Source organism: Acomys minous (genome assembly GCF_964271855.1).
Source record: "Acomys minous genome assembly, chromosome: 2".
NCBI classification, from domain to species: domain Eukaryota; kingdom Metazoa; phylum Chordata; class Mammalia; order Rodentia; family Muridae; genus Acomys; species Acomys minous.
This window is the reverse complement of record NC_140484.1, coordinates 26890681-26917234: the sequence shown is the minus strand read 5'-3', so window position 1 is coordinate 26917234 and position 26554 is coordinate 26890681. Positions and strand designations below refer to the sequence as shown.

At 42.4% G+C, this 26554-nt stretch overlaps 1 long non-coding RNA gene across 1 annotated transcript in view; it reads right to left on the bottom strand.

Moving 5' to 3' along the window:
• Nucleotides 1-8734: 8734 nt before the first annotated feature.
• The window catches only part of LOC311592195, a 43366-nt gene continuing 25546 nt past the window's right edge, over nt 8735-26554 (bottom strand). Inside the window, exons 2-6 of the long non-coding RNA XR_014777333.1 lie at nt 23881-24019; nt 19526-19715; nt 11645-11834; nt 10755-10849; nt 8735-9046 (exon numbers count right to left, since the gene is read on the bottom strand). This is a non-coding gene — a long non-coding RNA (uncharacterized lncRNA). The remainder of the gene's footprint in view (nt 9047-10754; nt 10850-11644; nt 11835-19525; nt 19716-23880; nt 24020-26554) is intronic.

Below are 26554 nucleotides of genomic sequence, written 5' to 3'. Positions count from 1 at the left end.
CTTGCTCACGTTCTTTATCTGGGCCAGATTCTCTATCCATGCCGCCATGTGCTTCTCCTCCAGCTAACCCATGGCAGCCTTCCTCTCTTCGCTTCAGGTCTCTCTTCTTTCTCCTCGTGGTGGTCTCTCTTTTCTTCTTCCCTTGAGGGGCTCTCTCCTTTTCTGCTCCCCAGAATTCCTCTCTCTCCTAGGCCCACCTATCTCCTTTGCCTTGCCCCAGTGGGATGGCTTTTTATTAAGCAAAAGGTGGGACAGCAAGCAGTAATTAGCATAAAAATACATCAGACTACCCCCCCAACACCATTACTCCTTCAAGATGAATAAAAGCTTCCAAGGCCAAAGATATTTGTGACATAAATTCTTCAACACATTAGCAAATACTGTTTCAGGTTCTTCCTTCCCTTTACCAGATGTCTTAGTTACTGCTTTATGGCTGTGAGGAGACACCCTGATGATGACCCAGGTATAAAACATTTAACTGGGGACTTGCTTATAGTTTCAGAGGCTTGGTCCCATTGCCATCATGGTAGGAAGCTAAGAGGCATGGCACTGGAATAGTAGCTGAGAGCTTTATATCCTAATCCACAGGTAGCAGTGGGAAAGGTGGGGAGGGGGAGTGTCTCTAGGCATAGCATTTGAAACCTTAAAGCTCACCCCCAGCAACACATGTCCTCCAAAATGGCCACACCTCCTCCAAAAAGGCCACAGTCGCCAATCCTTCCTAAATAGTTCCACTAACAGGGGAGTATGCTTTCAAACGTATGAGCCTCTGGGGCCCATTCACACTCAAAGCAGAACTCTAGGGATACCAAAAAGCATGCCCTTTAAGAGTCCTGTTGCGATGGATTTGATCTTCTGTGAGATCTCCAGTAGCTTCCTAAGGATACCCGTGGCCTCATTCTGTTTTTGGAGAGCTGGAAGAAAACATTTTCTTGGAATTTCAGTCTGTTCTGCTCTGTCTTGACTGGAACTGAAGGCTCAGAGTTCCTTTCTGTGCTACAAAAGAGCTGCTTCCCACAGTCCACCAACTCAGATGCACTATCATCAGATGTCAAGGAGCATAGGCTTTCAGGTACCACTTGGGCTGGGATTCATTTTTCTTTTCTTTCATTTTTTTTGTTTTGGTTTTTTGTTTTATTAAAATATGATCCCAAATAATGGTCAACTTGATTTCAAATATATTATTTAAAGAGAGAGAGAGAGAGAGAGAGAGAGAGAGAGAGAGAGCACAGCAGCAACAGAAGGACCTACAATTTCACCACTCAAGGCAAACAACTCTGGCAGCTATCCTTTTCCAGAGTCTATCTCTTCTGTCACTGAGGGTAAAAGCCTATTTATCTTTCTTCATCTTTCTTGCTTAAAAAAGTACTCTATTGTATTTTAAAATTACACATATATGTGTATATCTGAAGGTGGGGATGTGTAGGCAAATGAAGGCGCCTAAGGAGGCCAGAGGAGGTCATCTGGTTATCAAGATAAAGCAGTTGTACCCACCACCTGATGTAGTAGGTGCTGGGTACTGAACTCAGATTTAGGTTTTGTTTTTGAGACAGGGTTTCTCTGTGTAGCCTTGGATATACTGGACTCACTTGTAGACCAGGCTGGTCTGGAACTCACAGAGCTTCACCTGCCTCTGGCTCCCGACTGCAGGGATTAAAAGTGTTTACCACCACTCTCAGCCCTGAACTCAGTTTCTTTGTAGAGTAGCATCCTAACTGCAGAACAATCTCTTTGATTCCTGATCTTTCTATGTTGAGGAAGAACCACCAATCCCAGGACTCCCAGCTCCTCATCCTTCTTTGGCTTGACTACTGTGTAGAAGGTTTCTAGACTGGCAAGTTTGGGTACAGAAGCAGATATGAGCTGCTCTTTGTTTCTTGGCATGTGCCTTTCCCCAAGACATCTGTCCCACCTGGCCTCTGTCACTCAGAAAGCTTGATGTTGGGTCGATGGGAGGTTGTGGAGTGGTGAGAAAGTTAAATATGGCGGAACAGGAGCTGAAGGGCTGAAAATGCACTTCCTCGTACATGGAAACCGTAGTACACCAGAGTTAGTTGTTGATCGGCCTTGTCAGTGATGAATATGGCAGTTCGAGTCTTGAATTTTCTCTGTCTTACTTCTAAAAGAAAAGAATATTATGTCCTCTTGGAACTTGTGTGTGTGTGTTCACATGAGTGTGAGTGTTCAGGTGTGCATGTCTGTGGGCACATATATAGAGGCCAGAAGTCCCTCACTGAGTCCTTTCTGCTAAGCTTGCTGGTCAGCCAGCGAGCTCTGGCGTTCTACCTGTTTCTGCTCGCCAATGCTGAACTTACTGGCAAGCACAGCCACGCTTGGGTTATTACATGGGTGGGGAATATTTGATCTCATCTCCGTAAGGCTTGCAGTGCTCTCACCCACTGAGCCAGCTCCTTAAATGCTCTTCCTACTGTACTCTTACAAGTCTCTTTCTCTAACTTCCTTTCTTACTGTCTGGTAATTTTGATGAGTGACGCCAAAGGGACCAAAGAGAAGGTTAGTGCTGAGAACATGCTTCAGTCTCTACTTTGCTTGGAAATGTCACATGTTTGCAGCAGAGAGAGAGAGGACTCTAGACTGATGGGGAGATCAGGAAAGCTGGTGTGAATAGCAGTGTGTCATCTCTGCCCAAGCTTTATACTGAATTTCAACTTTCACATAGAGCTGCCCAAGTAGGGTCGCCTGTCTCTGGGTGGAGCAGAGTTGCTTTGGGGCCCAGGGACACAGTGTGGCGCAGAACTTGAAAGGGAGACATTTTCCAACCTCAGAACCAAAGCCAGTGGTATTTTTGGCTCTCCAAGAGTTGCAAGTGAGTCACTGGCACAGGTGAGTGGGTTTTGACTATGAACAGCTGTGAGCCTGGCATTTCAGTTAGAGGATGTGCATAGGTGGTGTGTGACAAGAAGAACCAAGGTGTTGACCGCTGCAGGACTATCAAAGGCACATCTTGGAAACTTCCTAAAGGCTGGCTACTGGGAGAGGGAGAAGGCCCTGGCAACTCGACCAAACTGCAGTGGAAGGCCACACACCCAAACTGTACCCCAGGGTCTTAAAACCAGCTGGGTGCAGAATGAGATGGAGATGGATGTGGGGAGATGGGGTTGAGGAGGGATGGGTATGTATAAAATTCTCAAGGAACTAACTTGAAAAACAAAAATAATATCAAGACAAGCAAAGGGGTTAAGTTTTTATTAAAGAGCTTTAGCAGGGAAGCTAAGAAGAATGTGATGATGATTATTATTATGGTTATTATCTTATATTATCTTGGACACCTGTATAAATTTCTTTGTTTTATATATATATGGATCATATGCCTATAAATGTAGCATACATAGGATGTATACACATAGTGTTTTGATGTAAATATGTTACAAATTAATATGTCATCACATTTTTGTAGTTAAATATCATCCTTGAACAACATTTTAATATTTTTGTAATATCCTCTCAGGGATTTTTTCTTGTTGTTTTGGGATAAGGTCTCATTGTGTATCCCATGCTAGCCTTGAAAAGAACTGAATATGATCTTGCCTCAGCCTCCCAAGCATGTGGAGACTATAATATTCTGTCAGACAGCCACATCCTCCCTTCTATAAGTCACCTCTTATGTTGGACATTTGCTGTGGTATATTATAAACTATGATGTTTCCTTTCAGGGACCTGACTCTAGCCCATCCTTCATGGTCTCCCTGAGATTTTTGTTCTGGGTTTGTTTGTTTGTTTCCAGACAGGGTTTCTCTATGTAGCCCTGGAATCACTCTGTAGACCAGACCAGGCTGGCCTTGAACTCATGGAGATCTGCCTGCCTCTGCCTCCTGAGTGCTGGGATCAAAGGCATTGGCCACCACTGCCCAGCAGAGATTTTTTTTCTGTATCCCTGAAAGCTGATATGCTTGAGCTCAGGAACTCCTTCCTCATTTGTTGCTGCCTCAGCTTTAGCAACCTTTGTGTGCATTGGGCAGCACTGCAGTGTGCCACCCCAATGGCTCCAGCCTGGCTTCCATTGCTGGTGCTGACGAGGTTCTACATGGGTCAGAGTTATGTCGTCTACTGTCAAAATGAAACCAGTTCTTTCCTTCATATGGCTGGTCTTCTTGTAAGGGGTTCCCAGACTGTTGTAGAGTTCCCGAGACAAATTAGTTTCCCTGCCCATCTCTCCCTCTTCCTTATTCATTTCCCTGGGGTCGGGTTCTGACCGTTTCCAGATAATCAATCACCTTTGTTCTGCCCCCCAGCATCCTTCTACCTGCTCAAGGCTAACCTTGACATGCCTGGCCTCTCGGGACACCTTTGGTCCTCAGCCTGCTTCTCTCACAGCACTGACACAGACATGGTCATCTCTACCACCTTATCAGTTCCGCGCATACCCTACTCATTTTAGACCTCAGTTTTGAAAACAGCATAAGTTGTCTTGCAGCTGACGTCACTGCTGAAAATACCTCTGATCTTCCTGAATCCCTTGCAATCAATGTCACACGTCAACATGATGTCCAGGCTATGATGAACTGTCTAGTATTTTTTTTTGTTGTTTGCTTGTTTGTTTGTTTTGTTTTTTCAAGACAGAGTTTCCCTGTGTAGCCTTGGCTGCCCTGGACTCACTTTGTAAACCAGGCTGGCCTTGAACTCACAACGATTCACCGACCTTTGCGTCGTTGAGTGCTGGGATGAAAGGTGTGTGCCACCATACTCAGTTGAACTGCCTCATATTTTATTTATGTTATATATGTATGTATACGTAACCAGGCCATTTTTTTTTTGGTTTTTCGAGACAGGGTCTCTCTGTGTTAGCCTTGCCTGTCCTGGACTCACTTTGTAGACCAGGCTGGCCTCGAACTCACAGCGATCCGCCCACCTCTGCACCAGGCCATTCTTTTAAGATATAATCTCTTAAAATAAACATCTATGTTTAAAAGACATGCACATTCGTGATGGTTTTGATACAACATGGTCATGGCTGCAATGAGACACAGAAGTAGACTGGGTGGTCATTAACATCAACGGACAGACAGTAGAGGTCTGGATTGCTTCCGAGCTGAAGTGTTCTAGAGCACAGGAATTGTTGTGGGCCTCAAGACCAGCAGCAGCTCAACTCCTCTCTTCCTGTGTACTCTTTGGGGGAAGTTAACACTCCTGCTTCAGTTCTCTCTCATCTGTGAAACCCAGTGCGGACCTTCCCTGCCCACTTCACAGAAAGGTCGCAGGGATCAACTGTGCTGTTGCGTAAGAGCGTACTTTGAATGGGCCAAGAACCTGGTTAGCACCACGAGCTTTTTTATCATCACCGGGCAGCTGTGCTTTAGTGACACGCGCACGGGTATGAGTTACTCATTTCTCAGCAACACATTCAGCTGGGGATATTCACACATGCACACAATGCCCCCCATTGTGTCTCAGGCAGACTTTGAGAGGGGTGAGGGCAGGACTTGTGGGTAACAGAAGTGGAGCAGGGCCAGGGGCTGCTAGCACGCCATCCTGGCAGTGTAATTAAATACTAATAAAATTCTGGCATTGACAGGCACCCCCTCCCCGCCCCTACCATTTGTGGATCTTCCCCAGGCTGTGTCACGGAGAGAAGGTGCATTTGGTAAAGACTGACTGAAGACTGCTTCTATTCTGACAGCTGTGGAGCAGGTTTTCTCAAAGAGCAGTCAGGAGGTGGGCCAGGAAGAGTTGAGAAGATGGGTTGCCTCTTCTTTCTTTCTTTCTTTCTTTCTTTCTTTCTTTCTTTCTTTCTTTCTCTCTTTTCTTTCTTTCCTTCCTTCCTTCTTTCCTCCCTCCCTCCCTCTTTCCCTTCCTTCCCTCTTTTCTTCTTTCCTTCCTTTCCTCCCTATTTTGTAAGAGCCTAGTTTAGTGAAATGGAGCTTAGTGGCATGGTTTTAAATGAGACATTCTATGAAACATAAAACATGATGGATGATGTCTGTTGCTTGTTTCTGCTTCCCTTATTTGCCTCAGTCAAGCTGACTATGAGAGAGGGAGGGGAAAGCTGGGAGAGAGAGAGAGAGAGAGAGAGAGAGAGAGAGAGAGAGGGGAATAGAATGGAAAGTGCTGTAGGCACTACAGAGGGCCCATTATCTCAAAATAATTATTCCCTTTTAGAAAGTCCCTGCAGCGAGGCTGGGGACAGAGAACAGATGTGGCTCTTAGTCAAGAATACTTAGAACCCCAACCAAAAATTCAGCTATGGGAATAGCTGTCAGCCAGGACGAAAGGCCATGTTGACATGGTTGGTACTGAGCAACAGTGTCTAGCCCCTCGAAATGCAAATGCTGTTGTTTGCAGTACAAAGGCCCTGGTTTTCCCTTCAACAGAGCGTGTACTATTAAAATAGCACGTCCTGTGTGGAGTTGCTGCACATTCTTTCCATTTTTTTCCCTCTTGTGTGAGTCAGAGTGCAGATTCTCGACAAGGCCGAAAAGAAAGCCATCTAATTTACATGGGCACAGAGGACCCACATCTGGATGGAGTTAGAGCAAGTGGGGATTACTTGCAACATTTAAATATAGGCATGCAGAGCTTCCTTGTTTTGACCATATGAGGCATTCATGTATAATTCCATGAAAGCAAAACCTGAAACTCTACTTCTTATTAAAAGGAGCCATTGCTCCTTCTACCATTACAGGAAGTAACCCAAACCTAGAGACCGGCTGTGAGCGATAAGAGAGCATCAGACTTTTGTCATTCCCCCACCGGCCGGACTGAGACAGCACCATCAAAGGAACACTTCAGTCTGCCATGTTTGTGCCAAGATGCTGGTGGGATCTGCGATCTGTCCCATCTGGAAATCCCAAGAGTGGCAGTGAGCTGCAGATGCCGGGAAAGCTGCATGGAAACCACTGATAGTGTCAAGTCCACGCCAAATAGATCCTGCAGGCTCTAATGCTAGCACTGGTACACCTGTCCAATTTAAGTCAATGTAGGGAGATAACGTACGGATAGCAGATAGCAGCCATTGGGAAGGATAATACAGACAGCTGATGTACAGGAATGAAAAGACAAGGGGAAGGAGATGGCTGCCTTTTGAGGCTGGGGTTCATCAATACCCACTGCTGACATCTAAAATGAAACTGCACGGATCATCTAGCTGAGCAGATACCATCGCTGATGTGTGGATCAGGGCAACGTTATTACAGAGCTTAGTGTGGAGACTGGTAGACAAATACAGATGATGCTCTTAAAGGCTAAGAAGACAGAAAAAGTTACTTTGTGAGTCATTTACAAAGTGTCAGGACAGCATTCAGCTCTGGGCCTCTGTGGAGTTCTACCTTTTCCATGTCGTTTCTGCCAAGTGACATTTACTATGACTTTAGGTATTTGGCCTCAACTTCTGGGTCCTTCTCTGGGCTTCTGGACCGTGTTCTAAAGTAATATGATAACTTTATCTTTGCCATTGGCTCCATGAGGATTCCTTTGAGGGTGGGTATCTGTCTTTACTTAGGAGCCCCCTTGAGCATGGGCCAACAGGCAGGAGAGGGCAAACCTGCCTCACATTGAATGTAGGCTATGAGGGGATGGTGTGTGAGGGAGAAGAAAACAAGGTGGAGAGGGAAAGCTTGGGACAGATCTAGGAAAGGCCTCCAGAATGTGAGTGCTTGGACAGGGAAAGGCTCCCAGTAACACGTGTCCACTATTGAGTCTGAACTATCTCTCATGGCTGCAATGGGAATCTTGTCTCCCCACGGTCGTGGCTCCAGTAAAGTCCTTCGGTAGAGATGTGGACTTCCTTGGCTGAATGGGTTTATTGGGTCCTAGGAAATGATGGAGTTTCACTTTGGGTTTGAGGAAATTGTGACCCGGGAGATTGTGTATTAGCTAAAGGAATAGGAATTTTAACAGAAGATTGTTAATTGCCAACCATTAATTCTTTCCCACCCACAAAAGAAATGTTCAGTTCAACTCTTTATGGGAACATTTCCGTTCAGGTACGTGTGAACATGGGAGTTCAGATTACCCAAGGCATCGTAAAACATGACACCCTATTATTTTTGGATTGCCCCTTTAAGGTGCAGGAACGCGTATTTCCCTGCCAGTCTTCCCGTTTTCACTGGGCAGTAAATAGTGCAAATGATGGACTTAAACATGAACTTCTCATGCCGAGGAAGATAGAGCCTCCTTAACAGGTCTGGCTTGCCAACATTGTGACTATTAAAAGAGAGAAAAACAAAATTTAAGACACTACAAGTTTCAAAATCACATTTCTTGTAACCTCAGGAAGACAGACATACATAACTAATTACTGACGCAGCCCAGAAATGCCACTGATTATAAGACACACCCTCATCTCACAGTTGTCTAAAAAATGAAAGATCCGTGCCCTAAAATCAAGAAAATGTGACACATTGCCTTTTTTTTCTTTTTTAAAATTGAAAATAGATTTTTTCCCACACAATATATTCTGTTTACAGTTCCCGCTCCTCCAACTCCTCCCAGTCGCCCCTCCCCCATCCAGATCCGCATTCTCCCTGTTTCTTGTTAGAAAACAAAAAGGCATGTAAGGATTTTTTTTTTCCCATACAGGGTTTCTATGTGTAGCCTTGGCTGTCCTCCACTCACTTTGTAGACCAGACTGGCCTTGAACTCACAGCGATCTGCCTGCCTCTGCCTCCCAAGTGCTGGGATTAAAGGCGTCTTGGCTTGGAATTTGTCTTTTTAAAGAGACTGTTTATTGGGTTTTGTGCATATCTGTGTGCGTGTGCGTGTGCGTGTGCGTGTGCGTGTGTGTGTGTGTGTGTGTGTGTGTGAATGTATACATGTAGGCACTCAAATGCAGAGTCCAGAAGAGAGCATCAACTGTCTTCTTTTATCATTCACTGCCTACCACTTTGATGCCCTAAACCCCAGGCCCGTGTTCCCTTGGCTAGGATGATAGACAGCAAGCTCCACAGATCCTCCTGTCTTTGCCCAGCTTGGAGCTGGGCCACAGGTCTATGTCGAATGTCCAGTTTGATAACATGGTTGCTGGGTTCCAAACTCCAAATTCACGAGTGTTGTTTGGTTTTCTGTCAGTTTGACCCAAACTTGAGTTAATCTAGGAAGAGAACACTCAACTGAGAAAATGTCTTCACCATATCACTGCAGTCAAGTCTGTAGGGAATTTTCTGGCTTAATGATTGATGTGGGAGGGCCCAGCCCACTGTTCCTGGGGACACCCTTGGGCATGTATGTGGTCCTAGGTGGTATAAGAATGCAGGCTGACAAGGACAACACAGGCCGTAAACTTCAAACCCCTACCCAGATCTAGCCAATGGACAGGACATTCTCCACAGTTGAGTGGAGAGTCGGGTATGACTTTCACACTAACTCTGGTGCCTCATATTTGACCATGTCCCCTGGATGGGGAGACCTGGTGGCACTCAGAGGAAGGACAGCAGGTTACCAAGAAGAGACTTGACACCCTATGAACATATACAGGGGGAGGAGGTCCCCCTCACGCACAGTCATAGGGGAGGGGAGTAAGGGGAAAATGGGAGGGATGGAAGAATGGGAGGATACAAGGGACAGGATAACCATTGAGATGTAACAAGAATAAATTAATTTTTAAAAATGTGAAAAAAAAAAAAAAAGAATGCAGGCTGAGCAAGTCATGGAAAGCAAACCAGTAAGCAGCATCCCTCGGCTTCAGTTCCTGCTTGCAGGTCCCTGTACTGACTTCCTGCCCTGAGTTCTCTGCATGAACTCTGTAGGTTCTCGGTAAGCTATAAGATGAAATAAGGCCTTGTCTCCCTAAGTTGTCTTGCTCATGGTATTTATCACAGTAATGGACATTTAACCAAGACAGTTGTGAAGCAAGCACTCTTAATTGCTAAGCCTTTTCTCCAGACACATAAATTTATCTTGTTTAAGCCATTGCTCTTTGAGTCTTGTCATCACAGTAGCTGATGGTATTTCCTGATTAACAGAATATTCTTTAGGAATGGGGTCACACCACAATGAAATGCAAAATAAAATGGCATAGATGATTGCTTTTTATATTTATTTTTTTGAGACAGGGTTTCTCTGTGTAGCCCCGGCTTTACTGGACTTGCTTGGTAGACGTGGCTGACCTCAGACTCACAGAGTGTCCACCTGCCTCTGCTTCCCTGAGTGCTGGGATTAAAGGTGTGAGCCACGACACCTGGCTTGATTGGGTCTTAAGAAACATAGATGGATGTGGTGGGATAGGAAGCTCTGTTTTGCAAAGTAATCAGGAAAAAAAATGTTATTTATTAAAAATTTGAAAGATATGACACTGGATCTAGAAACTTTAGTGAAACTGCCTGGGAAAATTTAGAAGATTAATGTATCCTAAGTACTTCCTGCTACTCTTAGCTAGATGACCTTCAGCGTTTGTGAAAGGTTTATTCTGAAGTGTGTATGTATGTATGTATGTATGTATGTATGTATGTATGTATGTATGAAGTGTCTATGGTAGTGTAATAGCCCCAAGACCTCCCCATCACTTCTCCCAACGCCTGTGAGTTGAAATAATGAGAGCTGAACCAGGAGCTAAGATTAGATTAGGGATGTAACCGCTTCATACAAGCTTGCTGTTTCAGAAGGCACAAAGGATGTTGGCAATGATGATAAAGAAAAAGGAGAAGGAGGAGGATTGTGTGTGTGTGTGTGTGTGTGTGTGTGTGTGTGTGTGTGTGTGTGTGACCAACTAGGAAACAACTTTGGGCAATGGAGAGCTATGTTGGTGGTTAAGAGTACTTTCCACTCTTTCAGAAGACTTGAATTCTGTTCCTAGCACTCACCTTGGAAACTCACAACTGTTTACCACTTCAGCTTAGAGGATACCACGCCCTCTTCTGGCTCCTGAAGGCATCTGCACTCATGTGTACATACACACCTACACACATAAAAATAAAGGTTTAAGAAAAGACAAGATCAGGCACGTTCTGAGAGGTGTGGCTGTAGACAAAATGCAACTCTGGTCATGTGAGTTCTTTAGCTACGCTGTGTGTGCACAGATGGAAACAACTGGGACTCAATAGTTAAAAGCCAAAAAAAATTTTTTTTGAGAAATTTAATTGCCAATGAAACCACAATTCTTCTTCCTAAAAGCCTGTAATTCTTCCGCATCTAAAAATACCCCAACTCCCAAATGTGCCCCAAGCAGGAAGAAAGTTACAAAAGCCATGGCAGTTCCAGGAGGACATGTAAAGGGAAAGGAAGATCTTAGAGGGACTCAAGTCAAGGGGACTTGCCACTTCATAGCAGGGACCTTTGGTGACTGGTATGGACATGTTATTGCTATGCTTTTCCATTTTCCTTCCCCACCATGAGGCTTGTTTACTTAATTCCTCAAGTTGGCATTGAAAAGTAATAGGTTTTGTCAGGACATTTTCTTACATGTCTGCCATTATCTGTGTCCTTAACCATCCCATTCCTTCCTTCCTTCCTCTTTGTCTCTCTTTGGTTGCTGGTCCTTTTCTCAAAATGTTCCCCTTCAGCTGCCACTTATGTGGATCCCATTGTCCTCTTTTTCCTCTTCTCCTCATCTCTTAACCCTGCCCCCCACCAGTCTACAAAGAAACACACATTAATTTAAGTCTATATTTTGCATATGAGAAAAAAATGCAGTATTTGTTAGCCCAAATATAGTCTACTTCATTTACATGTAATGGTCATTGGTTATACCCACATTCTTGCAAATGTCATGATTTCATTCTTCTTTAGGGATTCCATTGGTGTAAATGTTACATATTTCTGTCTTGTCTTCTCCATTCATTTATCTGTTGATGGACATCTAGGCTGGTTCCATTTCATAGCCACTGTGACTACTTCAACAATAACCATGGATGTGCAAATGCTTCTGGGTTTTGTTGACTTTCCTATTTTGTGGAACAATTTGATACACATTTTAGCTCCTTTTTAAAGGTTTGTTGGAACTCAATGTGAAGAGAATGTAACCTTGCCTTAGTCTGGGCCCAAGGTGAAAATAATCTTGGGATGCTTGACCCCACTGAAGCTTTGTCTCTACAAACTGATAAACATCTTATATAGACTGGGAGGAGGAAGTATCAGCCCAAGACAAAAATGACTATGGATTGGGAGGAGGGAACTGGAGGAGAGAGATGGGAGTTTCAGGATTTGAGGGGGCTCCAGTCTCCGGGGATACCTCCAAGTTTGGTTCACGGATGGTGCGGCTTCTTCTGTGGGATAAATGATCTGCTAGACTCCTGAGAATTGTGCCAGGGAAATTGCCCCACAGAACTGACATCCAGAAGGTTTCATTCTTGTTCTCCTTAGTCTCCTTTCCCTTCTATTTAGGGTAGTCGGGTTGTAAGGGAGGAATATGCCTTTAATAAATCCCTAATAAAATAGAATCATTAAGGAATCAGAACCAACAACTCAACAGTGAGTATGTCTAATATTGAGACTTTCTTCATTGAAAGATTAAATTTTTTTGTTTTGTTTTGTTATTTGTGAATTGCATATAATGTATTTTGATCATATTCACCTTTCCCCTTCTCCCTCAGCTGTTTCTAGATCTATATCCTCCCCATTCACCCAACTTTCTACCTTTCTTAAACCTATCAAAAGCAATTTGTGACACCCAAATATTGTTGGTTATGTGGCCATCTACTTACCAGGGAGCATGACCCACCCATCAAGGGCTATACTTCTAGAGAAAACTGACTTTCCTTCATGAAGTAGCTATCAGTAGATTATCACTAGGGCCTATGATCTATGAAGCCATAAGTTCTTGGCCCAATAATGGTCCCAGATATGGCTTTCATCTTGTAGAGGAGGACTTACATCCAACCAGAAAGTGGTTCCATGAAAGTTCCATTTTTCTTCTTGCCAGGCCAGTCATTATTGTAGCTTTCAGGCTTCATAGTTGGGTAAAACTTGGGAAGATTTTTATTAAACCATTGGTTATTAAACCATTTAAATTATATCTTCTTGAAAGGATCATATATTTATAGGCAATTATTTATTTCTTCTCAATTTTCCTTTTTTTTTTTAAACATAAAGTTTCAAACTATCTCCCAGTGACTCTGTGTATTTTCTTAGAATATGATATAACATCCTTTTTTGGTCTTTATTAATTTTAGTCTTCTCTCTCTCTTTTTTGATTAGTTTGTCTGGGGATATGTGTCAATCTTATTTATTTTTCAAAGAACTTACTCTTGTTTGATTGATTGTACATATTGTTCTTTTAGTCTCACTTTCATTAATTTATACCCCAATATTTATTATTTCTTGCATTCCACTACCTTTGGTTTAGCTTGCAGTTGTTTTTCTAAGATTTGAGTTGCATTGTTAGATGATTTGAAATTTGGCTTTTTTTCTTTTTAGCATAAGTATTCATTATCATTTCCTCTTAGCAATGCTTTATTTGTATCCTAAAGGTTCTGATAAGTTGTGCTTTACTTTCATTTTATTCTTGGAATTTAAAAATTTCTTCAGACTTGTCATTTAAGAGTGTACTGTTAAACCTCTGTGTATTTGTATATTTTTCACAATGATCTCGTAAGACACAATAATTATTTTGATACTTTTATACTTTTAAAGAATTTTTTTGTAGTCTAAAATGTTTTAGGTTTTACAGAAAGTACAATGAACTGTTAAGAAGAAGGAGCATTCCATATTCTTGAATGGAATATTCTGTAGGAATCTCTTGAGGCCATTTGATCTAGGCTGTGGTTTTACTGTAACGTTTCTTTCTTATTTTTTACTTTTAGTTTGAATGACCTATCTAAAGACAAGAGTAGGATATTGAAGCTACCCATTGTTAACAGGAACTATGTGAACTTTTACAACCATTAGCTATATGGCCATAGTAATTGTCCATATATTTGGAGTCTCATGAACCATTCTTTCTGGAGCTTGGGGCTGGGAGGAAAAACCACTCATAGTATGCAATGGCTTTCTTTATCTTTTAATTCTGTTTTAGAGCCTGTCAACCTGTTTCTAGCTTCTATGTTTTGATAGACTGACTACTAGTCTATGACTCTGTCTGTGGTTATCTCCATCAGTGAGGTGTGTCTCTTAGAGACAATATATAGTTGGACCTTATTAGCTAATTTAATTAGCTGATCTGAATTTCTTTGTTGGTAAGTTGAGGCCACTTACATGTGAGATTATTATTGAAAGATGCTATTGAGTTCTTTTAAACTTGATAATTGTTATTTTTGGTTAGTTGGATTATTGTTTGTTCCTTCCTCCCTTTTCCATTAGCTTTGGAGAATTTGCTGATTTATTGTGATGGACACAATGAGTTCCTTCCTAGCTCTGTTCATGATTATGAATATCTTTCTTTCTCCCATACAGATAGCATTTCAGTATCTTCTGCAATGCTGACTTGGTGATCACAAACAGATGTAGTTTATGCTTGTTTTGATGTCCTTATATTCCCATCAAATTTAAAAGATAGTTTTGCTATGTATAACAATATTGGCTGGTAGTTATTTAGTTTCAGACTTAAAATATGCCTTTTTGGGCATGTAGAGATGGCTCAGCAGTTAAAAGCATTTGTTGGTCTTCCAAAAGACCCAGGTCTGGTTCCCAGCACCGTATGGAGACATAACTGCCTGAAACCCCAGTTCCAGGTCTCCAACACCTCATCTTCGTTCAGCCTCCAGAGGTGGGCACTAGGCATATACTTGGTGTATACATACATGTAGACAAAAGACACACATATATATATAAAATAAATACATTTGAAAGAATATATAAGTGTATATATGTATATATATGTGTGTGTATGTATACACACACACACACACACACACACACACACACACACACACACACACACATATATATATGTACAATTTTCATGGGTTTTAGGACTCTTGATTTTCTGAAATCTTTACCCTTGTAGATTAATTGGTGTTTTTCCTGATAGCTTTTAGCAATGTTCCTTTGTATACTTGATTTCTTGTCTCTGTTTTGTTATATGAAGCACCTTTTATGGTTGTTTCTATTTGAAACATTAAGTGTTTCTTGTGTTTGTATGTCCATTTCTTCCTTTGGAAAATGTCTGCTATATTCCAATGGCCATTTTTTCTATGCTCTTAGTCTTTCTTTAATCTCTTTTTTCTATCTCGTGGGTACTTATGTCTGGTCTTTTGATTGTACTCCAGGATCCTTGAATGTGGTACTCTTGTTTGTATATGTTTCTTTTATCATTTTATTATTAATTTATTTTTTATTTTTGGAGATTAAATGAAGTATTTCTTCAACTCTTTCTCCTATTTTTTTCTCCTGATTTATTGAGCTTATTAGCAATGATTTCCAGTGTGTTTTTCTACTTGATTTACTTGAGTTTTTAATTTCTAATGTTTTTCTGTTGTTATTGTTGTCTTATTTTATTTCATTTTGAAATCTCAATTTCTTTGCTTTATTTTTCTTCCACATTATTGACTCTGACTCTATTTTAAATCCATGTTGCTTTTATTCTCATACATTTTGCTGACATTTTTATGTTGTGGCCTTCTTCTCCAGGCCCTAGATTAAATTCTTCTGCTTGTTTCTACCTCTTTGAAGCCATTGATCATTTTCATTAGTAAACTTTTGAAACCTTCACCCAGCATTTCATGAATTTCAGCCTCTGAATTCAGTAGCTGAGGAGTTTCAACCTTTTGAAGGAGTCATGTTGCCTTTCTCTTTCTCTTCTCTTCTCTCCTCTCCTCTCCTTTCTTCTTCTTCTTCTTCTTCTTCTTCTTCTTCTTCTTCTTCTTCTTCTTCTTCTTCTTCTTCTTCTTCTTCTTCTTCTTCTTCTTCTTCTTCTTCTTCTTCTTCTTCTTCTTCTTCTTCCTCTCTCTCTGTATGTATGTACTATGACGTGTGTACCTGTTGACTGTGATATCTCTTCTGGTTTTATTTGTGGGTCTTCTCAGTGAGCTGCTCACTCAACCCCTCATTCCTCTTGGGCAAAGCAAACACCTTTTGGGTGAAGCTTTTGTTTCCCAACTCCCTACCAGGGGCTGCATAGCTGGAGCTGTGTTCATTCAGTTTGCTTTTAGATTCATGCCTGTGTTTTCTTCTCTGCTTGTTTTCCTTCTATCAGCACTGTTGTGAATATTCAAAGTTCTCTCTCCTGTCTTTGAAATTGTGCACATTCTTTGTCGTACTGACTCCTCTCCTTATCTGGGTCACAGAAGTGCAAGTTTTTCTCTGCCATCTCCCCAGAACTCCCAGTTTTCTCAATAGAAGTTTCAAACTGATTCCTCCTCTAGCATTATAGATCATGTGTATCCGCATGTGCTCCTGTGAGTCTGTGTATAGAAGTGGCAGATAACTCCGTGATAGATCATGAGGACTCACACTTGGGCTCTGGGAAGAGACAGTTTCTCTTGGGGACCTGGAGTCTGGATCGAGATGATACAGTAAGTACATGAGATGCTGTGCTGAATCCCCCAGGGACGAGGCGCATGCGCTTCGTTAGTCCCAAGTGTGTGAACGGATATTTGTGTGCCTAGAGCGGCGATCTGTGATGGAGGCTGTCGGATGTCCTTCAGCTGCCTTTTTCTCTCCCCTTTGATCAAAGAATTTCCTTTGAGGTTGGACTCACAGCAGCTGGGGGTGGGGGGGTGGGGGAGAGTCTGTCCTATTCCCAGCTTCTTTCACAGCTAGTTGTGCAGGGCAAGACTTTCTACGAGTAGGAGTACGGTCAGCAATGGTGATTGCCACATCTACGCTGTGACTCCACGGCACACGTGCTTCGCATCTTCTTTCTTCCTTCCTGCTGTCTGGAAGACAGATGTCATGGTAGGCAGTAGATCAGTCAGCTAGAAAACTCCGGCATGAAAGCTGTGTTGGGAGGAGTCGCCCCCACCTTCCTTGTTCTGGGAACCACAGAGAAAGACTGATCTGCCATCTTGTCCGAGCCATTTTATTTCAGCAGTTTATTACTGGAGCCTAGGAAATACGAGCGCTAACCTAAAGCATGCGCAGTCTGGGGGTTCACAGGAAACTTCAGGTAGGCTTCGGAATGAGAGACCAAAGCCAAACATTACATCTCGGGGAGCAGACGAGGAGATAAGATCTACATCTCCCAGGGGTTTTTCTGTTTCCCAGAAACCCAGACAGGAAGTGGAGATGCTAATATTGCCATAGCAGCTGTTGCCCTGAAAGCAGTCCAAAAAGCAATGGGAATCCCACTGTCCAAAAATGTGGATAGTTCTTCTATGTCAAAAGTCACAGGGCTCCTTTCTGACACTATTGCCTACAAGCTGATACCTTAGTGCTGCTAGCGAATGCCAACAGAGACCCAAAGACCTCTCACTCCCGAACAGAAAAATTCACCTAGTAGTTCTTAAATAAAAAGAGATGCAGAAACACAGCCTCTTGATATCTACACCATTGTTATGCCTATTTCTTTCTTTAGAACTTCTACTGAACCGTGCCAGGGTGGAGACACACATTCTCTAGGGTCCCCATGGGGAGTTCAGGCTGGAGCTTTACAGTGCCCACTGTTCTGCTACAGACAGATGCTTCACTCTTGAGGAGATTTATAGATTTATAGTGATCAACTACTAACCACATACTATTCACAGGCGTTGAGGATATATAAATAGATGAAAACAACTCTGCCTTTCTGTGATTTATATACAGGGAACATAATAGGTAATCTGCATTAAAATATAAGTTAAAATGCAATAGACAAATAGACAAGGGAGATGTGGTGTGCTTTAAATTGGCTGATGCAGGTGAGCTTCACTGAGAAGCTCTTATTATGCCCAAGTCCTGACTAAAGTAAGAAAATAGACCATGTGGATATTTTTGTGAAAGGGCATGTGACCTGCTCCAGGGCGGTGCAAGGCCCCAGAAGAGACTTGTCCCAGTCCCTCTCTCTTCCTTTTCCCCTGTCAGCCTGTCTTGGTCTCTCTCCCTCCCCTCCCCCCTCTCATAAAACTGTGTTATTGTCCGTCTTCCACAGTTCTTACAATTACGCTAGCCTTGTTCTATTACAAGCAGTGTCATGCCGTTTCCACAACACAGTCCAAGGACTCCATCTTGCAGTCCTCTCAACAGTTCTGCTATCTCCTTTTACAAGGAATTTAATGCCACCAATAGTCACAGAGATAGCAAGGGTGAGAGATAGACTTAGTACCTGAGGATTTTGCATTCCGGGACTTTGGTAGAGAACCCTACTGTTACACCACGGTGTTCTCAGGTGCTCCAGCAATCTGCACAGACAGGATGCAGCCTATAGTCTAGTCTCTGTGGCTTGAACTCTGTGCTGTGACTTGGAAGATACGTTTGGTAACTGGTCTTGAGAGTCATCTCCAGGGTGGAGGTGGATCTTCCATAAACAGTTGCTGAAGAGGGGAACCATTCCTTGTTTTCTTTAGAACAAAACATCCAAGTTACATGGGAATGCGCCACATGCTTTTTGTGAATTGAAGTCAATTTGGCACCAACAGAAATGACCTTAGGAACAAAGTTTGTATACAGCGCGTTCTTACGGAAACAGCAGTTAGAACACAGAGTAAACTGTCGAAGATAGCCTCTTCTGGAGTCCTGTGAGCTGCCTTTGGGTGGAGACAAGCAAATTGTTTCGTTTATAAGCTTTGGACATCAAAAGCTAGATCTGCTTACACTTTAAACCCAAAAGGAGGAGAAAGACTTATTTTTAGCTATGTGAAATTTAAACCAAGCCTAACACAGACATGTGGATGCTTCAGGCCACCCCATGTCAGAGACTTTCTCAGACATGACATTAAGCAATGGTATGGAAGAATCTTCTGCTATAATGTGGCTTAATAACAGGACACTGGACTTAAGAGAATGGATTTTTAGGCAGCACGGAAGACAGGCTGGGCGGGATTGGGTTGCTCATAGGAACTGGGCTCCATTCCATGATAATGAGTATGGCGCTGAGGACAGAAAAGGCATTTTTGGTGCTTACATTGGATCAGATGACCAAAGGATTGCCTGATGCATTCAATTTGCAAAAAGAAAGCTAATTGGAAATGTGTGTATATATTTTGTAAAATAAGAAATTTTAAATATGTGTGATGTAGATGCTATTCATACTCATTTTAGTTAAATTCAAAAATATTTGTTAATCTAAAAGTACTCACCAGAAGTTTCTTAACACAGAAATAACCACTAAACATTTTTGAGTAGACATTTGCAGTTAAATAGAAATGTGCATGTTAAATAATTGTAGACACAGATGTGCATATATAGATATAGAGCTTGTTCATTATTGAAAATGTGATGAAAACAAATATATTTGGGAGCCTACTTTTTGTTTTAAAAATTTTCAAAGTCATACATATAAATACACACACACACACACATTTTTTTTTTTGAGAAAATGTCTTGTTGTGGAGTGTAGGCTGGTCTCACTCAAGCTTGCAATCCTCAGCCTCCTGTCAATGTGATATTTTACTTAGCATTTTCCATGCTAGTCAATATTTTTAACATCATCACCAAAGCCCATTTACCCCCATGCAAATTCTGTGTCTAACTGATATCCCTCTGAGGTAGCCTTCCGGAGATGAGCATGTCCTAATCCCAGGACTCTGTAGATACACTAAATGATGACAGAGGATGGACTTACGGTCAGCAGCCTTCATTTCAGATTATTGGCAGGACCAACACCATCGTGTGGATGAGGTTGTGATAGGAGGACGAGTTAGCTGGCAGGGCAGAGAGATGTCACACAGCAAGGACCAGCCTCACTCTTGCAAACTTCACAGAGGGAGATGGGGGAAGCGTGAGAGATTCTAAAAGCTGGCAAAAGTCCACAGCTGAAAACCACCAAGAAAACAACGAATACATATCGTTGATTATCTATGTCATCAACATCCTTGTGACTATTTTTGGGTGTACATTTAATCATTTCTTAGGATAGGTTCAGTTAAGGTTTTCAACGTGAAAAAAAAAAGATAAATTTATGGAATTTATGACTGTGAATGGGACAAGAAGGCGGTGGGAGCCTGCTTTTCCTTCTAGCTGTTTGGTTGCCATGGTGTATGTCCTCTTCTCAGCTGTTCATAGGAGCCACTGTGTTTTCTCCGTAGACAGATTTAATTGATGCATTAGTGGAATAATAACCAAACCAAGAGCTGGCTGAGCATCTCTCTGTCATGCCACTGCTCCCTAAAGTTTGGAGCATAAGTCAAAGCACATCAGATCCAGCTTCAGACTGAAATGGGATTTACCTAGCTTCTCAAACACCAATTGTACTGGCATCAGGGAAATGGGGGGTGGGTCTCCATCATTGTGCACACAACAGGAAACATGTTTATTTTATGGGGTTTTTCTCCATGTATATCAGTCAGAGTTAGTGAGAGGCTAGCTGCCTTTTTTAAAAAAATGAACCTCAAGGGTCACTGTATACAAATACACTCAACCACATCAGAACGCAGAACTGTTGGCCCTGAGCTAATGGGAATGAGAGGGTTAGAAAAAAGGTATCATACCAGGTGGCCGGATATACAGAGCTATAGTCTCAGCTCTGAACCAACTCTCATCTCTCATGTTTAGAATAGTTTAAGTTTAAAACAACATGAGGTTTCAGATAACATATTCAACATTTGGGCTGTTTACTCTGTTCTAGAGCCCCGTCCAGAGTGCATGAGGATTAGGTTTTAAAACAACACAGCTGTGTCCCTAGTTGAAATTATGACTGATTAACTCAGAAAGTGGTCACATTAAAAAGTTGTTCATGAGTTGGGTGTGGTGACGCACGCCTGTAATCCCAGCACTTGGGGAGGCAGAGGCAGGTGGATCTCTGTGAGTTTGAGGCCAGCCTGGTCTACAAAGTGAGATCAGCACAGCCAAGGCTACACAGAGAAACTTTGTCTTAAAAATTAAAAAAAAAAGTTGCTCATGTTACAAAAAGATTCATTGCAGTATTTTTTAAGTGTTGGAAGTCTGGGGGATTTGACATCACATTTAATTTACAAAAATCAGAATTACACATAAGTAGTATGCAGTAAAGCTTGTCTGTCTCTGATTTTACCTATTATCTCACAATTACACACACACACACACACACACACACACACACACACACACAGACAGAAAGACAGAGAGACACACAGAGAGAGACACAGAGCGAGACAGAGAGAAAGAGAGAGACAGAGAGAAAGAGAGAGAGACAGAGAGAGAGAGCAACAGAGAGAGAGAGAAAGAGAGAGACAGAGAGAAAGAGAGAGAGACACAGACACACACACACACACACACACACACACACACACACACACACACACAGAGAGAGAGAGAGAGAGAGAGAGAGAGAGAGAGAGAGAGAGAGAGAGAGAGAGACCATTTTGCTAGAGCCTGCCTGGATATGTTCTGCTTGGTCCCCCACAGATGCTTTCTGCTTGTGCTCAGGGCCTTTGCACTGCCCGGACATTCTCTTTTCCTCTCTACCCAATAGTCAAACTATGGTACCAGCCAAGGACAATACATGCAGTAAACTTCGAACCCTAACTAATGGACAGGACATTCTCCACAGTTGAGTGGAGAGTGGGGTCTGACTTTCACACGAACTCTGGTGCCCCATTTTTGACCACGTCCCCTGGATGGGGAGACCCGGTGGCACTCAGAGGAAGGATAGCAGGCTACCAAGAAGAGACTTGATACCCTATGAGCATATACAGGGGGAGGAAGTCCCCCTCAGTCACAGTCATAGGGGAGGGGAATAAGGGGAAACTGGGAGGGAGAGAAGAATGGGAGGATACAAGGGACGGGATAACAATTGATATGTAATATGAATAAATTAATAAAATATATTTAAAAAGACAAAACAAAAAATAAAAAAGAAAGCTCTCTTTCCTTGAAGCCCTCATTCAAGTTCTGGCTCCTTGATGATGCCTAGCTCAACTCCCTTGGGTTGCTCACTCTGAGCACCTGTGGGCAATTCATGCAGATGTCTGCAAGTTATTTTATCTCCTCAAGCATGCTTTCTGTGTTCCCATTCCTCCAGGATCTTGTGTGTTCCTTGGTAATGGGTCCTTAGTGAGGAGATAGTAGAACTGGATAATCAGTATGCATCTTTTTTTTAAAAGGCTGATTTGAAGGAAAGTTCATTTCCTTTCTCTCTCACCCTTTCCTCTTTTTCCTTGCTTTCCCTTTCTAACTCTTTCCTCTCTTCCCCATTGTCCCTCTTTCATCTCTCCTTTTCCTTTCAAGTGGGAAATGTTCCTTTCCTTTTCTTTCACATCTTCATTTCCTTTAAAAATAATATTTTTATTTATTATTTGATAACCTCATATACTTTATTTGATCACAATCGCCCGCCTTCTCCACTTTCCCCACATCCTCCCTTTCTCTTTTCCTCCCTCCCTCTCTCCCTCTCTCCCTCTCTCCCCTCTTTCCTAATCATCTTTATGACTGCCTCCATCATAAAGCAGCACAAAACAAACCCTATGGAGTCCAGCTTGTTTTCGTCAACTGCTCTTGGGTATGGCGTCTGCCCTGGAATGTGGTCAATATACTAGGTGTCACTCTGTTGAAGAATATTTACTTTCCCTCACTTAACAATAATCAAATTCCAATAGTTCTCCAGTTAGGGGTGGGACTTCTTGCCCGACCTCCCTCCTCCATACTGGAATTTTGCCTAGTTTGAGCTCGTGCATGTTGTGACCGTCTCTATGAGTTCATATGTCCATCTGCCCTGCTGTGTTTCCTTGATGTCATGTACTACCATGGCTCTTGCCATCTTTCTGCTTCTTCCTCTGTGTAGATAACTGAGCCTAAAGTGTCAAATCTTTTCATATATTTACTAGAACTACTATTATGTATATGGCCTTGGTTTCCTGAGATAAGATAGCTCTGTGTGTGTGTGTATTGTATGTGTATGTGGGTTTTGTGTGTGTGTGTGTGTGTGTGTGTGTGTGTGTGTGTGTGTGTGTGTGTGTGTGGTGTTTAGAGTGTTATTTCAAGCTAATATAGTGGGAACCAAGTTTATCTCTAAAGCTTGATACTCTGGGATTCTTGGTTGCATCCATAATCTTCTCTGGGAAGTATTCTTTTGTGGTCCCGAGGTTTTCTGGGTCTAAAGTGATTGAGCACCTTCTTGGAGACTGAGGCATAGCTGCTCAGGATCCATGAAGAAAGGGCTAGAGTATTTTCAGCCATCCCATATTCCTAAAGCACTTGTCCTTTGCTTGTGTGTGTTTTTAAGGCAATGGAATAAAGGAGAAACTAGAGTTCAAATATCCCCTGATTAGCACCAGCTAATCAGATGTGTTGTTGCCCTACACCAAGACAAATTGTCATGTTTTGCCTAATTATGACACAAAAACCCAACACTGGAAAGTAAGATCTCAAAGCATTGTTTTTCTTTTGTCACTCACAGAGCCAATTTCAGTAAGGAATCACCTGTCTGTCATTTCACTATCAGGTTAGTCAGCTCCACCTCATTGCTCATCAAGGTTTGGTCACTTTAACTAGCACAGCTGAGATCACGTGTGACTGCTGCCCCAGGTTTGTCACTGTTCACTTAACACCTCCTGGACACCTCCCCATGGTCTTTGCCTCTTCATAGTAAGACCTCCAATGCACTAGTCATAGCTCCTTTGATCAACTGTGACCTAAGGCTTTTCTGTAAATTGAGTATTTTTAAAAAATCTGGTGGACATATTCTGTGACAAATCTCTATGGATCAACCAAATGTTTTGTTGTTAAAGTTATCGTAGATATCTCAAGACCTGTTATATCATGAGGCATTGAGAGAGAGAGAGAGAGAGAGAGAGAGAGAGAGAGAGAGAGAGAGAGAGAGAGAGAGAGAGGGCAAGTGTTAGTAAATGGAAAAGATAAAATACAGTGTTACTGAATCATTGACCTACAAAACCAATACAATTTCAATCAACATCTTTAAATAAAACTTTGCTAAGCACACTGACAAATATTTCACTGATCTTGGTTTGCCCAAGGAATTTTAGTGGAGATATAATTTCTTACCAATGGTCTGTTAATATTTCCAGGAAAGTGGTCTCTTCTGCTTTGGAAAGTATTACTGAACTGCATCTTGAAAGAAGCCCAGAGATCATTGGTGATGACCAGAGGAGACAAGGTAAATCAATAAGTAAGATTAAATCTGCTGTTAAAAAAATGGAGAACAATTTTCAATTTGACCAGCAAACATAAGCTGAAAATTTAAACGACTCAAACCAAACCATCACTTTCTAATAGAGGTACACAGACTAGAAATTAAGGAATGGAGCCCGAGTGATAAAAGGGAATATTAAATGAGTCTTTATTTTTATGATGAAAATTATTATTGGTCATTAATTGTACACATTGGTAGACTTCATTGTGACATTTGTAATACACACAGATGTCATGCTTTATCACATGTATGGTCCCTACCACTCTCTTTTACCCATCTCTCGACATCCTTTACCCTTCTCTAGTAGTCCTCTATTAAGAAGATCCATTGATTGATTATCAGAACAGTCAGGGCGAGATGCACATGTGCAACTTTGTTTTAGACATGTCTTGACTCATGTATCCCAGGCTGGCCCCTGTGATGGTTAATTTATCAGTATAGCCTAGTAATGTTTCTTATTAGCCTTATAATTATTATTACGGCAGTCTTTTCTAACCTGCTAGCAATCAATCAGGACACAGACACCTGCTATATTTTAAAATATCTTTGGTTAACCTGGGGCAGGGCAGATATTAATCCCTTAAACTACCTCCCATATCCCATACCCTCCTCCAAGCTCAGGCCATCTGCTTCTAATAATTTTTATCAAGCTACCTGCCCCATCCATAATCCCAAATATTTGTTAATGCTCTTCATCTGGGCCGAACCCTCCATCCACACTGGGCCATGTGCTTCTTCCTTTCTCTAACCCATGGTGTGACCTCCTCCTTCCTCTCTTCCCCTGCAGTCTGCCTCTTTCCCAAGATTCTCTCTGTCTCCCAAAGCCTGGGAACCTTAGCCACGCCCATCCCATTTGCCCTGCCCAGGTGTGATGGCCTTTTATTGATCAAATAGGAAGTTCCTTAGGCAAGGTTAAGTAGCAACCTTGGGGTACAGAGACAGAAAGCACCAATTAGCCTTGAAATATATCAGACCAACCTCCAACAGGCATTGAACTGGCTCTTTGGCAAGGGGACATTGAAGAGCTGGTCATCCTGCCCACAACTTGTGAGTTAAATGGGTGTAAGAATTAAAGTGTTAGAATTAAAGGTGTGTAAGACCACAATTGATTTGTGAGGTGCTGGAGATTGAATCCGGGGTTTCACGCATGCAAAGCCAGCATTCTACCAAGTGAGCTACGTTCTCAGTCCTACTTACACCTTTTTAAAAGCCATGAGAATGGAGTTAGCGTCCCCTACAAGTGATGGATCACGTAAATGCATCTCCAAACACTCACACCCACTGTTCAATACACATACTCCTACCTGGCTTTACTTCAAGAAAATGATTTCACATATGCCATCTTTGTTCATTTCTTCCATCTTTGTGGGGTGCAATCAAGGTTACTACATGAAAGTGCTTAGGAGATGCGAAAAACAAACAAACAAACAAACAAACAAACAAGCAAACAAAGCCAACAACGCGGAAACCTATCCGGGGCCCTGTGCACCAGTTTACACTGCTGCTGGAAGGACACTGTAACTGCTTGCATGTTTAAGTGATATATCAATGCTAAATGGCAACACATGTAACACTTCCTGTTTAGAATGTGCTTTTGGCTAACCCTTTTGAGATGTTATATAGAGAGTTCTGAGAGAGAGAGAGAGAGAGAGAGAGAGAGAGAGAGAGAGACAGAGACAGAGACAGAGACAGAGACAGAGACAGACAGATAGAGACAGAGACAGAGAGAGAGACAGACAGACAGACACAGACACACACAGAGAGAGACACAGAGAGAAACAGAGACAGAGACAGAGGCAGAGACTGACACACACACACACACACACACACACACACACACACAGACAGAGAGAGGGGGAGGGAGAGAGATTAAACAAAAAAGATCTAAAGCCCAGAATATTCCACCCCCACCCCTCGTCTTTCTGAGAATAGTAGGGGCTCCAGCAGCTTTACTTTACGGAAGCTGTTAAGAACGAAAGCAGCATTACACATTCCATGTGTTCTTTCTAGAGAGAATCATCAAATTAATGTAAGCACACCCATGTCCTAAAATAGAACGCAGTGACACAAAGCAAACTCTGTGTGGGAAAGAACAAAACTCCTTTGACCACACTGAGCACTCAAAACTGGTGGCTGCATAACCAGGTCCTCCCGGGGCTAAAAAAAAAAATGTGTCCACACAGAGCCAGGTCCTTCAGCAGGAGAAACACTGGTGTGTGCTCTTTATGGGGGCAAATCACCCCACAAATGGCCACAAGGCTCCAGAATCTTTTGTTGTGGGAAGGAACATTTATGTGGGAGTTGGAGTCTTGCCTAATAGAAGGAGCCTGGAGAAAGCTGCCTGAGAGTGACCAGGTCTAACATGGCGCTTCTGCCGTTGCTGATGATGGTAGATGCTCTAGCTTGGGAAAAGACAGATGATCCTGAGGTGGTTCCCGCAGCTCTGGCCGGCAGATGGCCAGCAGGATGAAACACTTAGGAGCCGGAGGAACACCCTGCTTTCTCTGAATTAAAGCACTGAGAATA